The sequence below is a fragment of the Somniosus microcephalus genome, chromosome 15 (genome assembly GCF_052327205.1).
Source record: "Somniosus microcephalus isolate GS21.2 chromosome 15, FLI_Smic_1.0, whole genome shotgun sequence".
NCBI classification, from domain to species: domain Eukaryota; kingdom Metazoa; phylum Chordata; class Chondrichthyes; order Squaliformes; family Somniosidae; genus Somniosus; species Somniosus microcephalus.
The window spans coordinates 89,497,135-89,521,798 of record NC_141001.1 but is presented as its reverse complement, the minus strand read 5'-3'; positions in this window follow the sequence as shown (position 1 = coordinate 89,521,798).

The window sequence follows — 24,664 nt, the reverse complement described above, 5'->3', positions numbered from 1 at the left end:
TGCCAGCTCATTCATTTTGGAGTTCTCCGCTCGCTTTGCCACACGCACTAAATCACGCCAGTGATTGCTGCTGTGAAAAGGTCTTTTAGCAGCGTTAATGGCCATCAGGAGTCTGGCAGGGCTTCTGTGGATGGACTCCGCAACTTCAAACGCCTCCTTTGCCAAGATGGCTCTTTGAATCTTTGATTTTTTTTACCCATCAGTGGCAGCGGCGGGTTGCATTTTCTGGCAGCTCTCCGGGAAGCCTACAGAGTTTGTGGGCCAGCAAATAATTTCACCCTTCAACAAAAACACACCCATTTCCTATCAATACTCGACTCACCAACTGAACCTAAACAGTAGTTGTTCAACGTCCGCAAAAAACGTTACACTCAGTGAAATTCACAGCCACTTCCGTTGATGCAGCTCTTGGTAATTAAATGGTATTCTATTTATTGATACAGGCCAATAGTATAATTCCATCTGCCTCAACTGAAAACCAAACATGGTTGCAATACATTCGCGACCTGTGGTAGTGGATTTGGGTAGTGTTATATTTCATTAGATTTCAGATGGATTAGCCCAGATAATCAACGGGTCCTGTTAGGCACACATCAACCTAATGATGAGACTCCACCGGACCTGTTCCCAGATTAGGTACATAGAAACATAGAAGACAGGAGCAGGAGTAGGCCATTCGGCCCCTCGAGCCTGCTCCGCCATTCAATGAGATCATGGCTGATCATCCAAATTCAGTACTCTGTTCCTGCCTTCTCTCCATATCCCTTGATCCCTTTAGCCTTAAGAAATATATCCAACTCCTTCTTGAATATATTTAATGAATTGGCCTCTACTGCCTTCTTTGGCAGAGAATTCCACAGGTTCACCGCTCTCTGGGTGAAGAAATTCCTCCTCATCTCTGTCCTAAATGGCTTACCCCTTATCCTTAGACTGTGACCCCTGGTTCTGGACTCCCCGACCATCGGGAACATCCTTCCTGCATCTAGTCTGTCTAGTCCTGTTAGAATTTTATAAGTTTCGATGAGATCCCCTCTCATTCTTCTAAACTCCAGCGAGTACAAGCCCAATTGACCCAATCTCTCCTCATACGTCATTCCTGCCATCCCAGGTATCAGCCTGGTGAATCTTCGCTGCACTCCTTCCATGGCAAGAACATCCTTCCTCAGATAAGGTGACCAAAACTGCACACAATACTCAAGATGTGGCCTCACCAAGGCCCTGTACAACTGCAGCAAGACATCCTTGTTCCTGTACTCAAACCCTCTCGCTACGAAGGCCAACATACCATTTGCCTTCTTAACCGCCTGCTGCACCTGCATGCTTACTTTCAGCGACTGGTGCACAAGGACGCCCAGGTCTCGTCGCACTTCCCCTTCTCCCAATCTATTGCCATTTAGATAATAATCTGCCTTCCTGTTTTTGACACCAAAGTGGATAACCTCGCATTTATCCACGTTATACTGCATCTGCCATGCTTCTGCCCAATCACCCAACCTGTCCAAATCATACTTATACAAGTACTTTTTCATAATTCCTTTAATAAATGAACGGACACCACAGAATTCACTGTTAGGAAATACATTTGCAGTCAAGCACCTCTCAGTCTTTGCAACACAACAGGGAATGTAGACATAACAACAGAAAAAGCTGGAAACACTCAGCAGGTCAGGCAGTATCGAGAGAGAAACAGAGTCAACGGAGAGGATTTTCATTGGGCCGTGGAGGCGGGATTGGAGGCGTGTGGGGGTTTAAAATCGTGAATTCGAGGGCACGAACCCATCCCGCCCCCAACCCACCTCCATGCCAATTTCAAAGGAGGCGGATACCCGACCTGTGCTGGGAGCCACCTCCCCGAGGCGGGAAGGGGATTAGTGCCAATTAACTGCCTGTTAACAGGTAGTTAACAGGCAGTTTTTAGCCTAATCCCTATTTTTATCCCTGAAGTGTGGGATTCCCGACGGCTCTAAACCACGCCAAGTTAGCGAGGCGGACCATCAGGCTGAAAGGCTTGGAGGGTTCAAGATGTCCGGTGTTCAGGTGAGTGATGGGTGCATGAGTGCAGAGGTAAGTGTGTTTGGTGTGTGTAAAGCGTTTAAGGAAGTTTTACTTACCTTTACTTACCTTTACAGCCTTCCTTCCTTCAGGTCTCAGGAGTCCCGCATCTCACCGGCACAGAAAGCAGAATGGCTGCGAGCTGTCAAAATCTGCAGCATTCAGCTTTCTGTTCTGGAGAGATCTCTAAATCAGCCTGAGAGGAAGGAATTAATTTGGAGTACAGATTGTCAGTGTTTGACAGCTTCAAAGAGCTGTCAAACACTGATATTTCATCTGTCAAAAGCTCTTGACAGATGAAATGTCAATCTGTGACTTCACCTGTTGGCGGGTGCCCCTTAATTAGCCTACTGAGCCCACTGGGTGGGCTCAACAAGGTCAATCAAGCGAAAATTGCGTGGGTTGGCCACAACTCGATGGAGGCAGGACTACAACCCCAAAAGTTGTAGTCCCGCTTCCTACACGCCTCCAGTTACAAAATCCAGCCCAACGTTTCGGATCAAGGACCCTTTGTCAGAACTGGAAAAGCTTAGAGAAGTAACAGATTTTTAAGCAGGGGCAGGGAGGAGGGGAGGAAAGAACAAAGGGAAGGTCAGTGACAACCTGGAAGGCAGGAGGGATTGACTGACGAAAGGGATGATGGTGCAAGGCATAAAGAGAGGTGATGGGACAAGTTAAGAAACAAAAGATGACTCCAGATGAGGTGTGAATGGCGATGGCAGAATCATCAAAGGGAATGTAGACATTTCAGTTACTCGTTTATTATATGGAGAAATATATGTAATGAGCCAGCATTATATGATCCAGGATATGTATTATCGGAGAATAATTTCATGTAATTATTGAGCCTTCATGAATTATACAATGCGAATTGACCATCTGTTTTTACCAATCAATGGGTGAACTCCATTGCAACGATTGAAGATGATCTGAGATAAGATCTCTTTTATCTGCATTCATGTCATAAACAAATAAAAAATTGATAAACATCAGGTGGCAGCTAATATTTTTGGAGCAAGTACGGCACCTGTTGGGGTCGCTCCTTTCTTCCCTGTTCCCCTACACTGCAAGCAGGAGACAGAGGCGACCTTTGGCCTCCTTCTGAGATTAACGCTACAAAAGAGCACGTTGCACCAGAAAATCACCTCCGCGCTGATGTCAATGAGCAGGCAGAGCCAAAATGCTCTCGCGGCCGTTATCCTTGGCCGCCAAGGTTACCGGCCGGTTTCCAGATTTCCCCAATTTCTAGGCCTTTATTTTGTCACTTGTATTCATTTGATTAAATATCCATCACCCTGTCCAGAGTCTGCAACAACATCTTTGCAAGAATTCTTTATTTATACACCATAAAGAAGACACATTAAACAAAAAAATATTTTGAAGTTCACTGACTGGATGTAGACTGATGCAGCAGCCAATCTATGGAAATAACATCCCATGAACAGCAATGAGATGAATAGCTGGTTAATCAATTTGAGACCATTTTCCTGCATTCCTTTGTACTTTGAGTTTGTCCATATGAGTAGAAAAACTACCCCAATCCCCAGGAACGTTTGGTAAGCTGTTACTTTCACACCATTTGTATAAGCGGTTCATAGTGGACCAATTGCTTATAGCACTATCCCTCAGAATAAAAAAAAATATTGCTGTCTTATGTCTAGACCTGAAATGTGTGTCACAGCCTGCAGTCAAATTATGTTGCACTAATGAAATACACATATGGTCCACTTCAATATTAAATATGTAAAGAAAAAGAGAAAGTAAAAGTGAAATGCAAAAGCTGAATATTTGGCGTTTTATACAACTTGAAACATCCTGTTGTAGTACCATCTTGTGGTTGTATTTTGCCAGTACACCCTACTCAATCACAATTAGTTGGCAATTGGGATTATCAGGAGGGTTTAGTGAAAGTATAATCATCAATTCACAAAATCTCAGTTATGGTACTGTAATTATTTCATACAATCAGAGTGAGCTAAATTATATTTCCTTGTGTGCATAAGAATATAAGAATTAAAGATAGAAAGACTTACAGTTCTATGCAGCCTTTCACGACCACCGGACATCTCAAAGTGCTTTACAGCCAATGAAGTACTTTTTGAAGTGGAGTCACTGTTGTAATGTGGGAAATTAGGAGCAGGAGTAGGCCATACAGCTCTTCGAGCCTGCTCCGCCATTCAATAAGATCATGACTGATCTTCGACCTCAACTCCACTTTCCCGCCCGATCCCCATTTCCCTTGATTCCCCGAGAGTCCAAAAATATATCTATCTCAGCCTTGAATATCTGGGGTACAGAATTTCAAAGATTCACCACCCTCTGAGTGAAGAATGTGTTACTTGCACTTTGCTACATATTTCACAAGATCACGAGATAATAATAGTTGAGGAAGGTCATTCAGCCCATCTTAATTCAACTATCCAAAAAGGCCCTGAAGTCTCTGCATTGTAACATCCAATTGTTTCTTAAATGATTCCAGGGTTTTTGCTTCCATTGCTCTATCTGGAAGTCCATTCCTTATGCTGATCACTCAGTGTGTGTGGAAGAATTTCTTGATATCACTTCTAAATTTACCTGTTACTAGTTTGAATCTGTGTCCCCTTCTCTTACTCTTGCAGTTTAATTTGAACGAATATTCCAGATTAAATTTTTCCATTTCTTTAACTATCTTGTGTATCTCAATAAGATCATCTCTCAGATACCCCCTTTCCAAGCTGAAAAGCTCGAGTTGCTTCATAACTGAGACTCCTGACACTAAGCCTTATGGATCCCACCGCCTCCTGTTCTTGAATGTCTCCCTTATGTCTCGGTGACCAGAACAAAACATAATGGTCCGTATTTTTTATGGAAAAAATCTACGCATTTACCTGAGGGCTCCCGAGGTGCGTATAGTTCCGCTCCTGGGCCTCTCCAACTCCAAGTGTGCAGGGCCCACATACCCCAGGGGCGCATGTAGTTCGCAAGCGTTCCTGGGATCACGTGGGCCCTAGGGAGCCAATCAAAGAAGGGAATCTCCCTTCATACACTTGACAGGAAGACCTGTCAAATATGTGAATGGAGATCACCCCAAAAACATAGTAAAACTTTAAATAAATTTAAAAGAAACATCACATTTTTAAAATTAGTTGAAATTTCAATAAATTAAATATTTTAAACAAAAATTAAATTTTTTGAAAACAATATTTAAAGTTTTTTACGGGGCTAAAAATAAACTTACCTTTTTTTAAAGTATTTTAAAATGATAAATCAGTGAAAAAAATGTTTTTTTAAAACTTTTTTCAACTCTTATCCTAGTAAAATTGGGCCTTATGCCTGCTTTTATCAGGCGTAAAAATTCTAAGGGTTTTCTGTGGGCGGAGATTCTCCAGAAAGCGGAACTCTCTGCCCACAGAGGCCCTTCTCCAGGGCAGGCGTCCGATCTGTCGAGACATTCTTGACAGATCGGAAATGCCGGTTTTCAGCTCATGCGCTTGGCATGCCTGAAACTGGCATTTCCAATGTCCCTACGGGTGTGTACACAGCACGTACACACCTGTAGGGATCGGAATATCCGGGCCGATATTAAAGGTACAATCTGTACAGTTTCCTTGACATTGTGGCTATGTAGTTCAACATCTATTGGCTTTGTTGATAGTTGCTCTGCATGGATTGGACATATTGAGCGTTAAGTCCACCTTGACTCTTCAGTTTCTTTCAACTTTGTCCTTAGCTACTTTACCACCATTTGTGGAATATGTGCATCACTGATTTTTCCTCCCTACTACAACACCTTGCAGTTGTATAACGTCCTTACTGTAGAAGAAACATCCCGTGTCCAATACTTTACATGTATCTGCATTAAATGCCTCATGAGAAAAATCAATTTTGGGCCACCTGCCTCGCCAGTAGCGACCCTCCGGTAAGTTCCGGCAGGGCGGAGGGGGTTGGAGCGGGCAAAGAGGGGGGACCTGTCGCCAGGACTATGGAGCCGGGGAGCACTCCTGTTCTTCCTGGCTCCACAGAAAGGTTTTAAAAAAAAACCTGATTAAAACTTACCTTAACTTGTTGGCCGCAGGGGTGCTGGAGAATGCTGAGCGGGGCAGGCGCCCATTGCTATGCCTGCCCCGCTCATCAGAAACAGTTTGCACGCATTAGATCCTAATTAACATAGTCAAGGGGCTAAATGCCTGTATTAGGTGTCCGCCTGGGACGCCTAGAAAATGGGCCGCACGAATTTAGCAGCGGGACCAACGCCTGTCTAGGTTAGGAGCAGGCCGACCCACTGCTAAATTAGTATGCATTGTACCCATTTTATGTTCAAAAATTGGGCACAAAGCATACCAATTTCTACCGGGTGTTTCCATTCCCCTAGCCTCTCGTCCACCATTCTGTCGATTTGCTGGTGCTGCATACAATAGTGGTGGTTGTGTGTGTCTTTTTGTGTGGCATGTTCTGCGGAGGTGTTCTGAAGTCCAGATGGTTTAGGTTATTCTACTGAGAGAACACAAAGGTAGATATTATTAGATTATTGCAGAGGGAGTAGGTCCAATCTGCAGTATTGCTCATGTGTGAGCGACAGACAATGGGGCCAAATTTCCTCAGCCATTCCGCTGCATTGTTGCTGCATCTCCAGCGGAAGCCTGCCAGAACCACTTGGAAAAAGTTCAGGACCCAGATAACGGATCCCAACCTCATCTAGAAAATTCAGATTGGCCTCGTAAGGGCCAGAGCCTCCGTCTACCACTTACAAGGCCAGTCATGTGGCAAGGTCTGGGGCTGGAAGCAGGAGTTCCCTATGCTACAAGTTTCCACTTCTCCGGCCAACAAGGGACCCGGTGTCACACTTGAGGCTGGTACACTGAGTGAGCTGAGAAGTATCAGCTTCCAGAATGACGGAATGGGATCCTACCAGGGTGTGGGTTCAGGTTAGAGAAGCGGTCGGAGCTCCCGGAAAAACAGGCTTTTAAAAATGTTTTATGAATGTCCCTCCTACCCAGGAGAGTGAGGAGGCTTGCATGGGGTCTCCAGGAGCGGGCCCTGGGTACCGTCCCCAGTAGCGGGAAGATGCTGGAGTTTCCAGCAGCATGGGCTGGGCAGGCATCTGAGCTCACTGCCTATGTTCTTATTGCTATTCAATTCCTCATGAGCGGAAGAGCCTTTGATCTGAAACCATTGCTTATGATATTGAGGCCAAATTCCCAGAACTGTATGGAAGACATGTACACTGGAGCCTACGCATTCATAAGAATAACCAAACAGTGCACATCTAGCATTTTTAAAATGAGATTTCTTAGGGAACATAAGAACATAAGAAATAGGAGCAGGAGTAGGCCATTCGGCCCTTCGAGCCTGCTCCGCCATTCAATGAGATCATGGCTGATCTTCTGCCTCAACTCCATTTACCGGCCCTATCGTCATATCCCTTGACGCCCTTACTAGTCAGAAAACTAACGACTTCTGTTGTGAATATACCCAATGATTAAGCCTCCACAGCCCTCTGGGGTAGAGAATTCCAAAGATTCACTACCCTCTGTGTGAAGAAATTTCTTCTCATCTCAGTCCTGAATGGCCTACCCTTTATCCTGAGGCTGTGGCCCCTGGTTCTAGACTCCCCAGCCAAGGGAAACAGTCTCCCAGCATCCACCCTATCAAGCCCTGTAATAATTTTGTATGCTTCAATGAGATCCCCTCTCATTCTTCTGAATTCAAGAGAATACAGGCCTAGTTTACTCAATCTCTTCTCATACGACAGTTCCGTCATCCCAGGAATCAATCTCGTGAACCTTTGTTGCACTCCCTCTATGGCAAGTATATCCTTCCTTAGGTAAGGAGACCAAAATTGTACACAGTACTCCAGATGTGGTCTCACCAAGGCCCTATATAATTGGAGTAAGACTTCTTTACTCCTGTACTCAAATCCTCTTGTAATGAAGGCCAGCATACCATTTGCCTTCCTAATGGCTTGCTACACCTGCACATTCACTTTCAGTGACTCATGTACAAGGACACCCAGGTCCCTTTAAGCATCTGCATTCCCCAATCTTTCACCATTTAGGAAATACTCTACCTTTCTGTTTTTTCTACCAAAGTGGATAACTTCACATTTATCCACATTATATTCCATCTGCCATGTTCTCGGCCACTCACTGAGCCTTTCGAGATTCCCTTGAAGCCTCCTCACATCCTCTTCGCAACTGACACCGACACCTAGCTTTGTATCATCAGCAAATTTGGAAATGTTACTGTGGTGTATGTAACCTGTTCCACCTTAAGAGAACTTAAGCCTGTTCCACCTTAAGAGATGTACTACTTTCTCTGGCTGCTGTATACGTAATACCGGTGGTGACCACCGGTATATAAGTACTGTGTAGTGATATTGTATTTAGTATAGTCCTGCCCTCCAACTTGTAAAGACCTGTTGAACTTTATTCTTGTAGCCTGTGTCAGTAATTAATCTTAATACAACTGGAACACACAGACTTAACAGTGGCGACGAGTCCGATTCTTACCCTGCGGCAATTTATATCCACGGCGGCTTCGTCCACAGAACGGGCGTCGAAGAGAGGCATCCACCCTCATCACCCTGCTGGAAGACACGTCGCGCGGCAGGCATCGAGAACCCGGACTGCAGAAGACATCCTGAACTCGAAGCCTCCATCAGCGGCAGTCAGCTATCTTCTTTCTACCTCAGTGGTGGGTAAGCCGGTCAGCGACGCGAGCAGAAAGTCGGCCGCGTTGGCTGTACAGACGGGGGGAGGAAGACGGAGGAATAAGGGCGGTGAGATCGATCGCGACCGGAGATAAGGGCCGGGCCGCATTCGGGCCGAAAGGCGCAGCGCGGGGACATCGATCGCGGCTGGTGATAAGGGCCGGGCCGCTTTCGGGCCAAAAAGGCGCAGCGTCTGGGGCGACTGAAGGCGCGAGAGCCGCGGTGAAGGCGAACGCAGCCGGTGCTAATAACCGGGCTGCAAGAAGGGCTGCGAGGCGCGACATTGGGGAAGCGCGAATGCCCGAGGGAGCCGCGGTGAAGCGGAGACAGCGTCGGGGGAGTTACTAACCGCTGGGAAAGGGGAGCAGCAGCGGCACGCCAAACGCCAAGCGCGGGAAAACCGCCATTTTGTAGGCGGAGGACGAAGACAAGAGCAGGAAGCCGCCATCTTGGGATAAAATAAATTGCAACGATGCCTAAACATGGGAACATTAATACCTTTGATAGCGACATCGAAGATTGGGCCATGTATGTAGAACGCATACAAAATTATTGTAAAGCAAATAAAATCCCAGATGCAGAGAAAGCACTAACTTTATTAAACTTAATGGGTGCGAAGACATACGGGCAATTGAAACACCTTTTATCACCAGATGAACCGGCGGATAAGACGTTCGAGGAGATTGTTACTGTCCTGAAAAATCATCTAAACCCCACGCCGCTGATGCTAGCGGAACGATTTAAATTTTACAGCAGAAGGCAGCTGAAGGATGAAAGCAATGCTGAATATTTAATGGAATTGCGTAAGCTAGCAAAGTACTGTCAGTTTGGAACGGGACTAACAGAAGCGCTAAGAGATAAATTTGTGTGTGGATTATTAAAAGAAGATACACAAAAGCGACTGCTCGAGGAGAATAAGCTGACGCTTGAGAAAGCGGTCACTATGGCAGCAGCACACGAAGCCGCAGCGAGAGGCATGGCAGTAATGCAGCTACGGTCACCGGAACTCAGTACAAATAAATTGGGTTTGAGTACTGTAAAATGTTATTGTTGTGGAAAGACAACACACGATCAGAACCAGTGTTGGTTTAAAAACCAAGAATGCAGAACGTGTGGCAGGCTTGGCCACATAGCTAAAGTATGCCGGTCAGGAAAGAAGACCAGCAACAAAAAGTCACCGCAAGGAAAATACATAAAGGTGCACAAGGTGACAAAGACCAGTTCGAACGAACAGAAGTCAGATTCAGACGCTAGCAGTAATGAACTGGGTAGCTTAAGAGTACACAACGTTGGTAAGGATGCAGATCTCCAGACAATTTGGGTCACTCTCCAGATAGCAGGAGTCCAAGTAAAGATGGAATTGGACACTGGATCGGCATTGACGGTCATGAATAAGAAAGATTACAAAAGGTTATTCCAACATATTCCCCTACGGGATACGGAGATTATATTGAAAACATACACGGGGCAAAGAGTGTACCCCATCGGAAAGATAGAGGTAAAAGTGGTCCACAAGGGCGAAGAAAGCCAAGTAATGGACTTATATGTGCTACCTGAAGGAGGTCCACCACTACTGGGACGGGAGTGGATTAGGAAAATGAATATGGACTGGCACTCCTTAAAAGCACTAACGGTAGATTCCGGGGAAACAGATGTCAAACCTAAACGATTGTCCAAAATATTGGATGATGCTAAAGAGGTGTTCCAGCAAGGACTGGGAACACTGAAAGGAATTACGGCAAACATCAAGATTGATGAACATGCACAACCAAAATTTTTCAAAGCCAGACCGGTACCCTATGCAATACGACCTACTGTAGAAGCGGAACTGGAAGTGCTAGAGCGTTCAGGTGTACTGTCTAAGGTAGATTGGAGTGAGTGGGCTACACCCATTGTTCCCGTTATGAAACGTCCTTCGAGCAACAAGCCAGGAGAACCAGGGAAGGTTCGCATCTGTGGAGATTTCAAGATCACCGTTAATCCGGTGCTTCACACGGTGCAGTATCCGCTTCTGCGGATTGAGGATATTTTTGCTTCGTTGTCTGGCGGGAAACACTTCACCAAGATAGACCTGGCGCAGGCGTACTTGCAGATGGAGGTTGAAGAAGAGTCACGCCAGTACCTCATGATCAACACGCATAGAGGTTTGTACCGGTATAATAGGCTGGTTTTTGGAGTGGCATCGGCTCCGGCAATTTGGCAGAGGGCCATGGAGCAGGTATTACAGGGAATTCCAGGCACACAATGTTACCTGGACGATATTCTGATTACAGGTGATGGTGATGAAGAACACCTCGCAAACTTGGAACTGGTGCTCAACAGACTGAAAGAGTATGGACTTAGAGTTAATCGGCAGAAATGTGAGTTCTTTCAGAAGCGGATCTCGTACTGTGGTCATGTCATTGACCGGGAGGGGCTTCATAAGTCTCCTGACAAGATAGAGGCAGTTGTAAAGGCTCCCGCTCCGGATAATGTCTCTCAGTTGAGGTCGTTTCTGGGATTGATTAACTATTACCATAAGTTTCTACCGAATCTATCCACGGTACTGCACCTGCTGAACGCTCTTTTACAGAAGGGGGTACCATGGGAATGGAGCGAAAACTGTAAGAAGGCATTTCGCAAAAGCAAAGAATTGATCACCTCAGAAGAAGTGTTGGCTCACTTCAACCCGACACTGCCTATTCGGTTGGCTTGTGATGCTTCTCCATATGGTATTGGGGCAGTACTCTCACACAAGTTGCCAAATGGCACGGAAAGGCCAGTCGCGTTTGCATCCTGATCATTGACCTCCGCTGAGCGCAACTATGCGCAGATCAATAGGGAGGCTCTCAGCCTTGTATGGGGAGTGAAGAAGTTTAATCATTACCTGCAGGGCCAAAAATTCACACTTCTGACAGACCATCAGCCGTTGGTATCCATTTTTAACCCTAAGAAGGGTGTTTCGGTGATGACAGCACAGAGACTCCAGAGATGGTCCCTTTTCCTAGGGGCACATCAATATCAAATAGAATTCAAAGGTACAAAGCAGCATGGCAATGCTGATGGGCTGTCGCGCCTGCCACTACCTGAAGCAGAAGAGACGACGAAAGTTGACCCTGTTGAGTTATTTCATTCGACCATCGTCGAGTGTTTACCAGTCACCAATGCAAGTATTGAAAGAGAAACCAGGAACGACCCGACACTGTCCCGAGTTTACGAGGTGACAGTGAAGGGATGGCCAACACATGGTGATCCTCTGTTACCGGCATTCTCGGCAAGGCGAGACCAGCTGTCCGTCTGCCATGGTACTTTGATGTACGGGACAAGAGTGATTATTCCTCCCAAGTTACGGGAAAGAGTTCTAAAGGAACTGCATGAAGGTCATCTGGGGGGAGTTAAGATGAAAAGTCTTGCTAGGGCTTATGTATGGTGGCCGGGCATTGACCAACAGATAGAGGAGTTGACAAAAAGCTGCGCTGGGTGCCAAAAAGTGCAAAATGCACCTCCGATCGCACCGCTACACCCATGGGAATGGCCTTCAGCCCCATGGCAACGCGTACATATTGACTTTGCTGGTCCATTCATGGACTCCATGTTCCTAATTGCGGTGGACGCACATTCCAACTGGCCAGAAGTGATCAACATGAATACCACTACTTCAGAAAAGACAATTGCGGTGTTAAGAACAATATTCGCAAGGAACGGATTGCCAGAACAGATATGTTCGGACAACGGACCACAGTTCGTGTCGGAAGAATTCCAAAAATTCTTAAAGAAGAATGGGGTGAAACATTATACCTCTGCCCCATATCATCCGGCGACAAACGGGTTGGCCGAGAGATTTGTCCAAACATTCAAAAAGGCAATAAAGGCCATGAACGATGATCAGATTCCGTTACAACACAAGGTGGACAATTTCCTAATGGCATGTCGAAACACCGCTCATGCAGTGACTAACCAAAGTCCTGCCATGATGTTTTATAACAGGAGGTTGCGGTCCAGGTTGGACTTGTTAAAACCAAATGTGCGGAGGGAAGTGGAAAACAAACAGTTCCGGCATATTAATAACAAGTCCACTCGAAGTTTCGACGTAGGACAACCAGTGTTGGCAAGGGGCTATGGAAACGAAAAATGGCAGTCCGGAACAATTCGGGCCAGACAAGGACCTCTGATGTACACAGTAGATATTGGTAACAATGTGATAAGGCGTCATGCGGATCAACTGGTAGAATCAAGAGCAAGGGTCGAACCCATGGTTGCGACAGAGACAACTGTGGAAGACGTTAATGAACCTGAAGCATCTACCTCGGCAGGGACTGTACCTGATGATGACGTCCAATACATAGGAAACCAACAAGAAGAGTCACCTCAGCAACAAGAATCAGAGACCACTGAAAGGCGTTATCCAAACCGAATCAGAAGGCCTCCTGAGAGACTGAACCTTTGAACTGTTTATACCTGAAGTTATATATGTATATATGTTATTATGTTATGTTAAATGGGGATATGACTGTTAAGCTAAAAAGGGAGGATTGTGGTGTATGTAACCTGTTCCACCTTAAGAGAACTTAAGCCTGTTCCACCTTAAGAGATGTACTACTTTCTCTGGCTGCTGTATACGTAATACCGGTGGTGACCACCGGTATATAAGTACTGTGTAGTGATATTGTATTTAGTATAGTCCTGCCCTCCAACTAGTAAAGACCTGTTGAACTTTATTCTTGTAGTCTGTGTCAGTAATTAATCTTAATACAACTGGAACACACAGACTTAACAGTTACATTTAGTCCCCTCGTCCAAATCATTGATATAGATTGTGAATAGCTGGGGCCCAAGCACCAATCCTTGCGGTACCCCACTAGTCACAGACTGCCATCCTGAAAAAGACCCATTTATCCCTATTCTTTGTTTTCTGTCTGTTAACCAATTCTCAATCCATGCTAGTATATTACTCCCAATTCCATGTGCCCTAATTTTGTTCACCAACCATTTGTGTGGGACCTTGTCGAAGGCCTTCTGAAAATCTAGATACACCACATCTACCGGTTCCCTTTTGTCTACTCCACTAGTTACATCCTCAAAGAACTCCAATAGGTTTGTCAAACAGGATTTCCCTTTTATAAACCCATGTTGACTCTGCCCAATCTTACTATTAGTTTCTAAGTGCCCAGTTATTGCATCCTTTATAATAGATTCCAGCATTTTCCCAACTACTGATGTGAGGCTAACAGGTCTGTAGTTCCCCATTTTCTCTCTCCCTCCTTTCTTAAATAGCGGGGTTACATTTGCTATCCTCCAATCTGCAGGAACCGTTCCAGAATCTATAGAATTTTGGAAGATGATAACCAATGCGTCCACTATTGCAATGGCCACCTCTTTCAAAACCCTAGGATGTAGGTCAACCGGTCCTTGAGATTTGTCGACTTTTCGTCCCTTTAATTTTGCTAGTACAGTACTGTTTTTTTACTAATAATAATTTCTTTAAGTTCCTCATTCTCGCCACGCCCTTGGTTTTCTTGTATTTCTGGATCTTCCTCCGTGAAGACAGAAACAAAGTATTGATTTAATTTTGCTGCCATTTCCTCATTCCCCATTATAAATTCTCCCATCTCTGACTGTAAAGGGCCTACATTTACCTTCGCCAGTCTTTTCCTTTTCACATAACTATAGAAGCTTTTACAATCCGTTTATATTTTTCGCTAGTTTGTGCTCCTATTCTATTTTCCTTTTCTTTATCAATTTCTTGGTCCTCCTTTGCTGATTTCTAAAAAGATCCCAATCATCAGGCTGACTGCTTTTTCTGGCAACTTTATAAGCTTCCTCCTTTGACTTAATACTAGCTTTAATTTCTTTTGTTAGCCATGGTTGGATCACTTTTCCTTACAGAGCATAATAAATAAGGTTTATGAATACAAATAAAAGGGAAAAAATGGAAATGTGCAACAAAAACAGAGAATGTTAGAAGCACAGATCAGGTCAGTCAGCATCTGGGGAGAGAACAGATAAGTCAACATTTGGTGCTGGGCCCTTCCTTAGAAGGTTTAAAAGGTTGTTACAGGTCGCATCCTGCTCAATGAGGCAAACGGTGGGAATGGTAGGGTAGCGGTTACAGTACTAGAATAGTGACCTAGAGGCTGTGGGTTCAAATCCTGGTTGTTAAATCCTATGTTGTGAAATTGAATTTAATAAATCTAATAATGGGACCTTGATGGCATTTTAACACGGGCCTCAATGGGGAAGTTGCCGTGGCTTTCCCACTAGGTGAAGGCAGGTCGGCAGCTGTTGTGAAGGACAAATAGGCCTTCTAAAGTAAAGTCAAAGCATTCTTTTGTGGGGCTAACCCATCTCTTCCATTCCCCCATCCTCCCTCAAGATCCTCCCAAAACCCGCTCCTCATGACTTACCTTCTTGTTGACGAGCCTTTCTAGGGTGCAGACAGCCTCCGGCCTCCCGAACTCCTATTCCCACCTGGCGGCCAGCTACTGCCTTCAAACTCATTTCAGGCAGGCAACTGACGTGCAGCATGCAGATGAGGCCCAGGAGTTGAAATGACCCGGGCCTCAAACATAGGCCTGTGAGTGCATTTTGTACTCCCCCTGTGCCCTGCCTGACTTAAACCCACTGCGGGTTAAAATTTACCCCAGCGGTTTGGTAGGAAAATAATGAAATGAAAGTTTAATAAAATTTAAAAAATACTGGGCAGAAAGAATGGGATAAATGAAGGGAACTTGGGACCAGCAGATCAAGTAGAATTAAATTATTTAAAATGTTTTATTTTTAATTAAAACTTTGTTGTAAGTGCATATTTTAGTTTTTATAGGGCTACGATTACAGTAATAAAAAGGCCCCTTATATTGAAGTAACTTTATGACTATAATCTTCCAATCTCTCGCTCTCTTCCTGGCTCGGCATTCATTCCAACTCCCACCTGTGAGGTACCGTGGGCCATTTTGTTACATTAAAAGCACCATATGTATTCAAGTTATTGTTATTGCTGTCGTTGCAATATTAGTTTTATTTCAGCATCAGGGTGTGTGGGCCGAAAACTTGCAAAACTATCCAGGCCAATGGCACTGTCATTTTGCTGGAGCTGTTAGCCGTCTATGGGTTAAGAACTGTGGGGCCAGAATTCTAAAAAAAATTTCCATCATGTTGAGAAAGAAAGACTTGCATTTATATAGCGCCTTTCACGATGACCGGATGTCTCAAAGCGCTTTACAGCCAATGAAATAGAGTCACTGTTGTAATGTGGGAAACACAGCAGCCAATTTGCACACAGCAAGCTCCCACAAATAGCACTGTGGTAATGACCAGCTAATCTATTTTGATTATGTTGGTTGAGGGAGAAGTATTGGTCAGGACACCGGGGATAACTCCCCTACTCTTCTTCAAAATAGTGCCATGGGATCTTTTACGTCCACCTGAGAGGGTGGATGGGGCCTCAGTTTAAAGTCTCATCTGAAAGATGGCACCTCCAACAGTGCAGCACACCCTGGAGTGTCAGCCTAGATTTATGTGCTTAAGTCTCTGGAGTGAGAGTTGAACCCACAACCTTCTGACTCAGAGGTGAGTGTGCTACCTACTGAGCCACAGCTGACAGCTGAATAGTGTGAATGAGCTGACTTACTTATTATTATGTCTGTGTAGAGGTGGGAGGAAGTTAAAAGAATGGTTTTGTGAAACAACGTTGTATGTGGAGAGGCGGGGGAAGAAGCGAGACCTTGCCACTGTGGTAGCACCCTTACTCCACTCCAGAGACTTAAACACCCATGGGTGGAGTTTCTGCTTTGGGCGCAAACTGCGGTTGAAATTGCGCTGGTCTTCCAAAGTAAAGTTATGGTTCCAGTTTCCGCCCAGCCTCATTTGCATAATCACACGTAAAATCTTCCATGAATCGGACAGTGTAATAGAACATAATTATTTATTTCATTTCCCTTGCATTAAAAAATATTCATTGTATTTAAGAGTGGTAACCTGGGTGCAGTTTTATTAATACAGCTAAAGATGGGTTTATCACCAAAAGGAAGCATTTTTAATAAGAGTGTCCAGTCCAACACCTGTGAGTAACCCGATTTTAAACCACTGAAAATGACTTCAGAAAAATCCATACTGAACCATTTACTAGTTTCATTGGTGTACACTAGTCAGTTTCTTACTAAATTAAATATTTTTTTAATATTTAAAAACATTTAAAACCTGCCTGCTAGTGCCTTTGTGCCTAAAAAATACTGGTTTAATTTTAAGAGGCTCCTCAAATGGGTGGAAACTCGCCATGCTCATTATTTCGATCTGGGGGTGTGGCCAGTTTTGTGGGCTGGGCCGCCTTTCCGGCATGATGTTTTTAAACCAGCGTTAAAGGTCGTGGAAACTCGATTTATGCTCGATGTAACTTGCAGTTAAAATGCCGTGAATTTTTTTTAATGCTGGATTGCCCGATTTCAGGTGAATTGCGCTGGTGAAACTGGTGTCCTGGACAACATTTCAACCAACATGACTAAAATCGGTTATCTGGTCATTTATCTCATTGCTGTTTGTGGGACCTTGCTGTGCGTTTCCCAACATTACAACAGTGGCAACACTTTCAAAGTACCTCATTGGCTGTGAAGTGTTTTGGGGACATCTTGAGAATGTGCAAGATGCTATATAAATGCAAGTTTTCTTTCTTGTGTTTAACTGATCTTAGTAGTATAATCACAAACCGATATCTGCTTCCACCGTGAAGCAAGTCAATGTTTGTGGAGATGGTAATATATTTATTTTGCATTTAAATAATATATCTTGCAATTTTTGGTTGGGTAAGCAGCAGATCCAGAAGACTAGAAGACTGCATTATTCTCGTCATGATTATGCATAGCACAAGTGATGGAATGATGTGATTCACTTCATTGCATTGTATCTTGATTTCTTTTTAATGTTATTCAAAACCTTACTTGCAAACATTCAAAATAAATGAATATATGTTAATATTACGCATGAAATAACTTTACGAATTGAAGCACAGAATGCAAAGCTTTCCATGTCAAGATAACCCAAGGGAAAAGTTTTTTAAAAATCCAGATTACTTCACTGTTGGCAAAATTTGCAAAAGCTGTTTTAATATCTCTTTCCCCTTTGGCTTAGGAAACAGCCTGCTCCTTTGGGACCTATACAAGGGAAGAAAATTACTTAAGAGAATTCTGAATATTTAAATAAAATTCATAAATGTAAGGCAGATATTGAATCAAATTCCAGTTAGACAGTTTGTAATTAAGTGGTGTATGGTGCACAGATTACAGCTTTAACAAAATATGCAACATTGTTCCAACTTCATGGAAAATAAAGTCCAAAAATGAGTGAAAAGATAATCATGTCACTTTTGAGCAGATAAAGGCAATCTGCCAATGTCCCCAGACGAACTTCCTGATCTGGTAAAGTTCGTTCTTTCACTGATTTCCTTTTCACTTGTCTACTGCCAGAAATGGTGACCATGATAGGAAAGGCCCCTTCTATTTACATTTAATGCCTGATTATTTTAACAATGTGTTGTCCTTAATGGCCCAATACCTCAAGCAGTTGAATATTTTATTTTCATTCAGGTCTTGATTTTTAGTCCCAGAGTCGACTGACATTCACTTATTTAGCTGAGTTCTGTCAATTTTCAGCTGAGCCACCACTTGACGTACCCCGCTAAGATCGATGTTTTAATTCCCCAAAGGCTCGGCTAGTTTATCCAGTGGGTAGATCAGCCATGTAAATTATGACAGTTCCAGGTTCAGTCACTGATTAGTGCTAGGTTAGCTGATCTCAGTCAAAGCAGTACTGTAGTAGAATCGCTACAGTTAACCTCATCACCCTTGGGTTAGGAAAGCGAAAATCAGCCAGGATGCCCAGACATGATTGCTATCCCATGGCCCCATGTTGAAAGTACACATTTGTGGACTTAAGAGTGAGGACATGATTAAGTTTAGCTATAACGCCTACATGCTGGAATAGCCTGCCTACACACACTGTCAGGATTCCATGATAAGAGAATAGTGCATCTCTTTGTCTTAGAAAAGGGGCTTCTTAATCTTCCAGTCTCCCATTCTAATGAAATATCTTTTCACATGCTGATGGGCCTATTCTGGATTTCCAGCATTTGCCGTTTCTTTTTATTTTGATTGTTTAAGCATATTCTTACAGGGGTTGACAGGGTAGATGCAGGGAGGATGCTGCCCCTGGCTGGGGAGTCTAAAACCAGGGGTCACAGTCTCAGAATAAGGGGTCGGCCATTTAGTTCCCACTAGTTGATGGTACAAGGACTAGGGGACACTGATTTAAGGTTTTGAGCAAGAGATACTGGGGGGATGTAAGGAAAAACTTTTTTATGCAGCGAGTGGTGATGACCTGGAACTCGCTGCCGATGGAAGTGGTGGAAGCGGAGACACTCAATGTTTTCAAGGGGAGACTGGATAGGCACTTGAGGGAAATAAACTTGCAGGACCACGGGGTTAGAGCAGGGGAATGGGACTGACTGGTTGCTCTACAGAGAGCCGGCACGGACTCGATGGGCCGAATGGCCTCCTTCTGTGCCGTTATTAATCTATGACTCTATGACTCTATGACTGAGATGAGGAGAAATTTCTTCACTCAGAGGGTGGTGAATCTTTGGAATTCTCTACCCCAGGGGGCTGTGGAGGGTCAGTCGTTGAGTATATTCAAGACAGAGATCAATAGATTTTTGAATATTAAGGGAATCAAGGGATATGGGGATCGTGCAGGAAAGTGGAGTTGAGGTAGAAGATCAGCCATGATCTTATTGCATGGCGGAGCAGGTTCGAGGGGCCAAATGGCCTACTCCTGCTCCTAATTCTTATGTTCTTATGCTCTTATAACATTAAAGAAAAATAGAAGAGAATTTGGGTTAAGAATCCATAGGATACGAAGGTTCATTGGTGACACATGGCAACACAACATAAACACACAGCCCTTTGGGGCAGAGAATTCCAAAGATTCACAACCCTCTGAGTGAAGAAATTCCTCCTCATCTCAGTCTTAAATGGCCGACCCCTTATCCTGAGACTATGGCTCCTAGTTCTAGGCTCCCCAGCCAGGGGAAACAACTTCTCAGCATCTATCCTGTCAATCCCCTCAGAATCTTACATGTTTCACTGAGATCACCTCTCGTTCTTCTACACTCCAGAGAGTATAGGCCCAATCTACACAATCTCTCATCATAGGACAGCCCTCTAATCCCAGGGATCAACCTAGTGAACCGTTGTTGCAACGCCTCCAAGGCAAGTATGCCTTTCCTCAGATAAGGAAACCAAATCAGCATACTTAGTAAAATCAAAAGTAACATCAAGCATCTTGAACAGGTGGCACTATTTTCTATGACATGAAGGTTGCTAACCAGCAAGGCCAAATACTATGAATAACATTTACCTGCATCAAGCTCCAAATCAAGTCTTCGTAAATCATGGCACAAAAATGATGGTCGGCGGCGTAGCTACGGAGTACGACACTGACCTCCGAAAAGAATCCGAACTTACCTTGTGCGAGGCCCCACATGTAGACCTGCTGTTCGGTGCTGCAGAGTTCTGCGCAGCGTATTACATCACAAAGGCCAGGAGTGCAGCGTACAGCCTACGCGTAAGGGAAGACACGCCCACAAAAATCAGTCAAAACTAAGCCATGGCCACAGAAACTTCTTTCAGTCTCTTGCACAGAAATTACATTTTAAAAACTATTTTGCAGCTTACTTACATTTCTATAAAAACTACATTAAAAAAAATCCACAACTGATTATCATAAAGTGCAAATAAAAGTACAAAAATAACGCACAGTTACAAATTACAGTATGATTTGAATAATCTAGAAATGTACACGTTCATGCGTGCGAGTGAGCAGCTATGCAGTCTTCCGAAGATTAAGGTTACAGTTTGACCTTTCCTTGTTTTTTTTATATTGGATCAGATTCCACTCGAAAGCAATGTAAAATGCCCTTGGCTGGAGGTTTTTAAAATTCTCATCCTTGTTTTCAAATAGAGGAGCGCAGATATCTCGAGGGGTTGTGGGGCTGGAGGAGATTACAGAGATAGGAAGCCTCGCTCCTTCCTATCTCTGTAATCTCCTCCGGCCCCACAACCCCCTGAGATATCTGCGCTCCTCTAATTCTGCCCTCTTGAGCATCCCTGATTCTAATCGCTCAACCATTGGTGGCCGTGCCTTCTGCTGCCTCGGCCCTAAACTCTGGAATTCCCTGCCTAAACCTCTCCGCCTCTCTTTCCTCCTTTAAGACGCTCCTTAAAACCTACCTCTTTGACCAAGCTTTTGGTCACCTGCCCTAATTTTTTATGTGGCTTGTTGTCCAATTTTTGTTTTACAACACTCCTGTGAACCACCTTGGGATGTTTTACTACATTAAATGCGCTGTATAAATCCAAGTTGTTGTTTTGCAATTAGATCGTTTTCGTTTGAAAAAGTGGTTATATTTAATTACAGTCATCTATTAACTGAAAGGTTTTGCTTCTGAATCTGCTCGATTACAGATAGCGCCGACTGATTCTTACATGTATAAACTGTACCGCAAATGGTATAGAAGTAACAGGAGCAGGAACGCAGTCAGAACCTTCTGAACCGTTTAAAACGTTAACTCTGTTTCTCTCGCCACAGATGCTGCCCGACCTGCTGAGTATTTTCAGCATTTTCTGTTTTTATTCTACATCTGAAACAAACTGCTCTCAATGAGTGAGACCCGCTGTTGTCTGTGAATTTTAAACGGGATAGTCTTGTCCAAGACCATGAAATAAAACAGTGAATCCTGAACAGAATGGTCAGAAGACGTCTTCTTCACTTTGCCATCACGATGGCTGCAAAACCTATCACAGCCATGGAGAACGGCCTATCAATATCCCGTACAATTCCACTCTTCACAGCTATTCTGGCCACAATCTAAGCAGAGCACTGTGCTAGTGGAAGCGACCTAGAAAATAGCCTCAGTCGGATTTGGCTACAATATTGGAAAATCCCTAATCTGGCTTTTCAATTTTACCTAAACGATAAGAGGAAATCTACTGCCCAACAAATATTCGCTGAATCTAAAACATAGTTACTTCCCTGTTCTCTTTAATGTGAAAAACAGAAACCCCCGGCAGAGCTCAGTAAAATAAAACAGACACACACAGTCACAGGGGAATTATACGCAATAGCTTTCCCCAAATATAAAAAAGATGAGTGGAGCACTCCTGCTTTAATGATTTATGACTGCTGTCTTTTTGGATTCACTAGGGAACAATCCATACATTGTACCAAAACGAATCGGGCAAAAGGCCCCTCTTTTCCTGCTGTCGTGAGAATATACTTTTCCATAGAGAATTCCACAGAGACTTTACCTCCTCTACATCTGTACAATAAAGGAAATGTACCATCTGCTAGATATATAGCACAGGATAAGAGAATAGTGCAGGCGCATTTTTGGATCCAAGGTAAGATGAAGAAATGAGGCAGATTAATTTGGAAGATGCATTGGCTTTGTCTCCACCTGCTGGGGATTAGTGGTAATTTGAGTGTCTTCAGGTTAACATAGAGTGCAGTATACTTGATCATTATGGGCCCGCTCATGCTGGAAAAATAATGGCGTGCTAACGACACATGCCGTTATTCGTGTGCAAATCGACCAGCAAATTCATGGGATTAAGAGACACGCTGTGAGTTGCGAATCTCCAGAACTTGCTGTCGATTTACGCCGTTCCGTCATTTGCTTTGCGCGAATGGCATCTCGCCCTTAGCCTCCCGCTATTTGTAAGAACATAATGTGCAACACTTATTTGAAATTAGATTGTATGTTTTTCAATGATGAATTGAAGTTGCAGCAGAATTCATCTCAATAACACATGGTTGCTGAATTATAAGGTGGTGCTTTTACCTCCGTACTGTCTGGGAAATGGGTGAAAATTAGTGATTTATTTTTGGAGACGTGGTTGGAGCTATAATTGTTGCTTTGAGTGCAAGGCATTCAGCACAGTGAATGGACTTTGAAGTATTATGAAATCTACTAATTTAACTGTGTAAAAGTTCCAGTTTGACGTAAAATGAAAACTTCTACTCACTCGGGACCTGGAATCTATACATTAGCAATTGCCGATTAAACCCAGCACAGAAAGTTACGTCTAGTAATTAATAGCGCAAGTACCCTTTCAATGACGTGATGATTGTTAATGACTGCCAATCAACCTCTTCCTAGAAAGGGAACAATTTAAACTGTGGAGTCTTATCCTTCAGGTAGTGAATTGTTGTTGAAGATTTTAAAAAATATTAAATTTTAAATTTTTACATTTTTTTCTTTCTTTTTCCTACCGTCTCCTTTTTCTCTCTCTCTCTTAATCCAATCTTTACCTCCCTCCCTTTATTTCTCTTTCTGTACCTGATTTGACTCTTAATTCACCATCCTTCCTCATCGTTCCTTTGTTTCTTTCTCAATCCTTAAATCTCATTGGTTAAGGAGATACACTGTTGCTCCTGCCGTTCACTAAGGTCCCAGGTGCCCCGTTGCCCTCGCCATGACATTATCAGCTCACACTTCCAGCAAGGTACAGCGGAAAATGTTTTTTGAGCTGAAGGGTGAAGAAAAATGTCTAACTAACGGCGTTCATAGGTTCTGGCCCATATTAATCAGATAGATCAATGTGTGAGACTATGGGCCAGAATTTGCTGTCAAAATAACAACAAGGCTAATGGCGCTCGCCATTATTTATGGTAAATGGTGCAGCGATTCCAGGTGAGTAGCAGACGCGCGGTTAAATGTGAATATCCAAAGGTTGCTGTCCGAGTTGCGCCACTCCATCGTTCACTTTGCGGAAACAGCATCTCACCCTTAGCCTCCTTTTTTTAGGAACTTGCTGTGTTTGCCCATTAATTGTCCATTACACTTGCCACAGAAAGTTAAGCCATGTCACTACAAGCGTACGCACCACTTTAACGATGTGATAAGTGTTAATTACTGCCAATCTCTGGCACCGAAAATCAACTATTACAAGTGTGGAGTCTCATTCCTTCAGGTTTCGAATTTTTGGGGAAGATTTTTAAAATGCCAAATTTTAAATTTTACATATTTTTTATCTTACTTTTCCTTTCTGCCTCTTTTTTTCTCTCTCTTTTAATCCAGTCTTTCTTTCCCTCTTTCTGTACCTGATTCGACATTGAATTCACCCCCTTTAATTTGCCCTCCTTCTCAGTCCTTCTGCTGTTTATTTCCCAATCCTTAAATCTCGTTGGTTAGGGAGATATCCTGTTGGTTGCTCTGTTCACTCAGGTCCCAGATGCCCTGTTTCCCTCACTGCACGTTATCAGCTCGCACTTTCTGCAACTTTGTGGGCAAGTCTAACTATCGGCAGATGCCATTAGATGCCCTGCTACAGCAAATACAGTCCAGTATCCCAGTCAGGAGCATTTCTGGATTAATTCAGTGGATTGCTACAAGTAGCCACTTTAATCTTTTGAATGCTAAATATCTTTACCAGGTTGTTTTCTTCATGCAGTAACAGCTACAAAATTGCATTTTGATTGTTGATTATTGCAATGTAAAATGACAGCAATACGTGAAGACAGAAAATAATATTCTGCTTATGTTTGTTTTATTTTTTAAAGCTGTATCTTTGTTATAATTCTTACTTTGCTGCCACCCACAAATTTTAAGTTATGCCATTGTCCAATTTCGATTCAGCTCAATTGCTTTGTTTAATCAACTTAATTTAGGAGCAAATTATACAGAATCAGTTTCCAATTAAAGAAAGACTGTTGCCAGGGAGGGAGAAATGCCAGAGAGCTGTCTGTCCTTTGTGTCATGATGAAATAAATGTTATTGTGATACAATAATGCTGCATTTCAGTTCAAATTGTGTAAGTCCACTGTGTATTTAGCAACAAATGATTCTATGAAACATTTATTTCATAATGACAGTGAAATTTATGATGTCATCTCAACCCC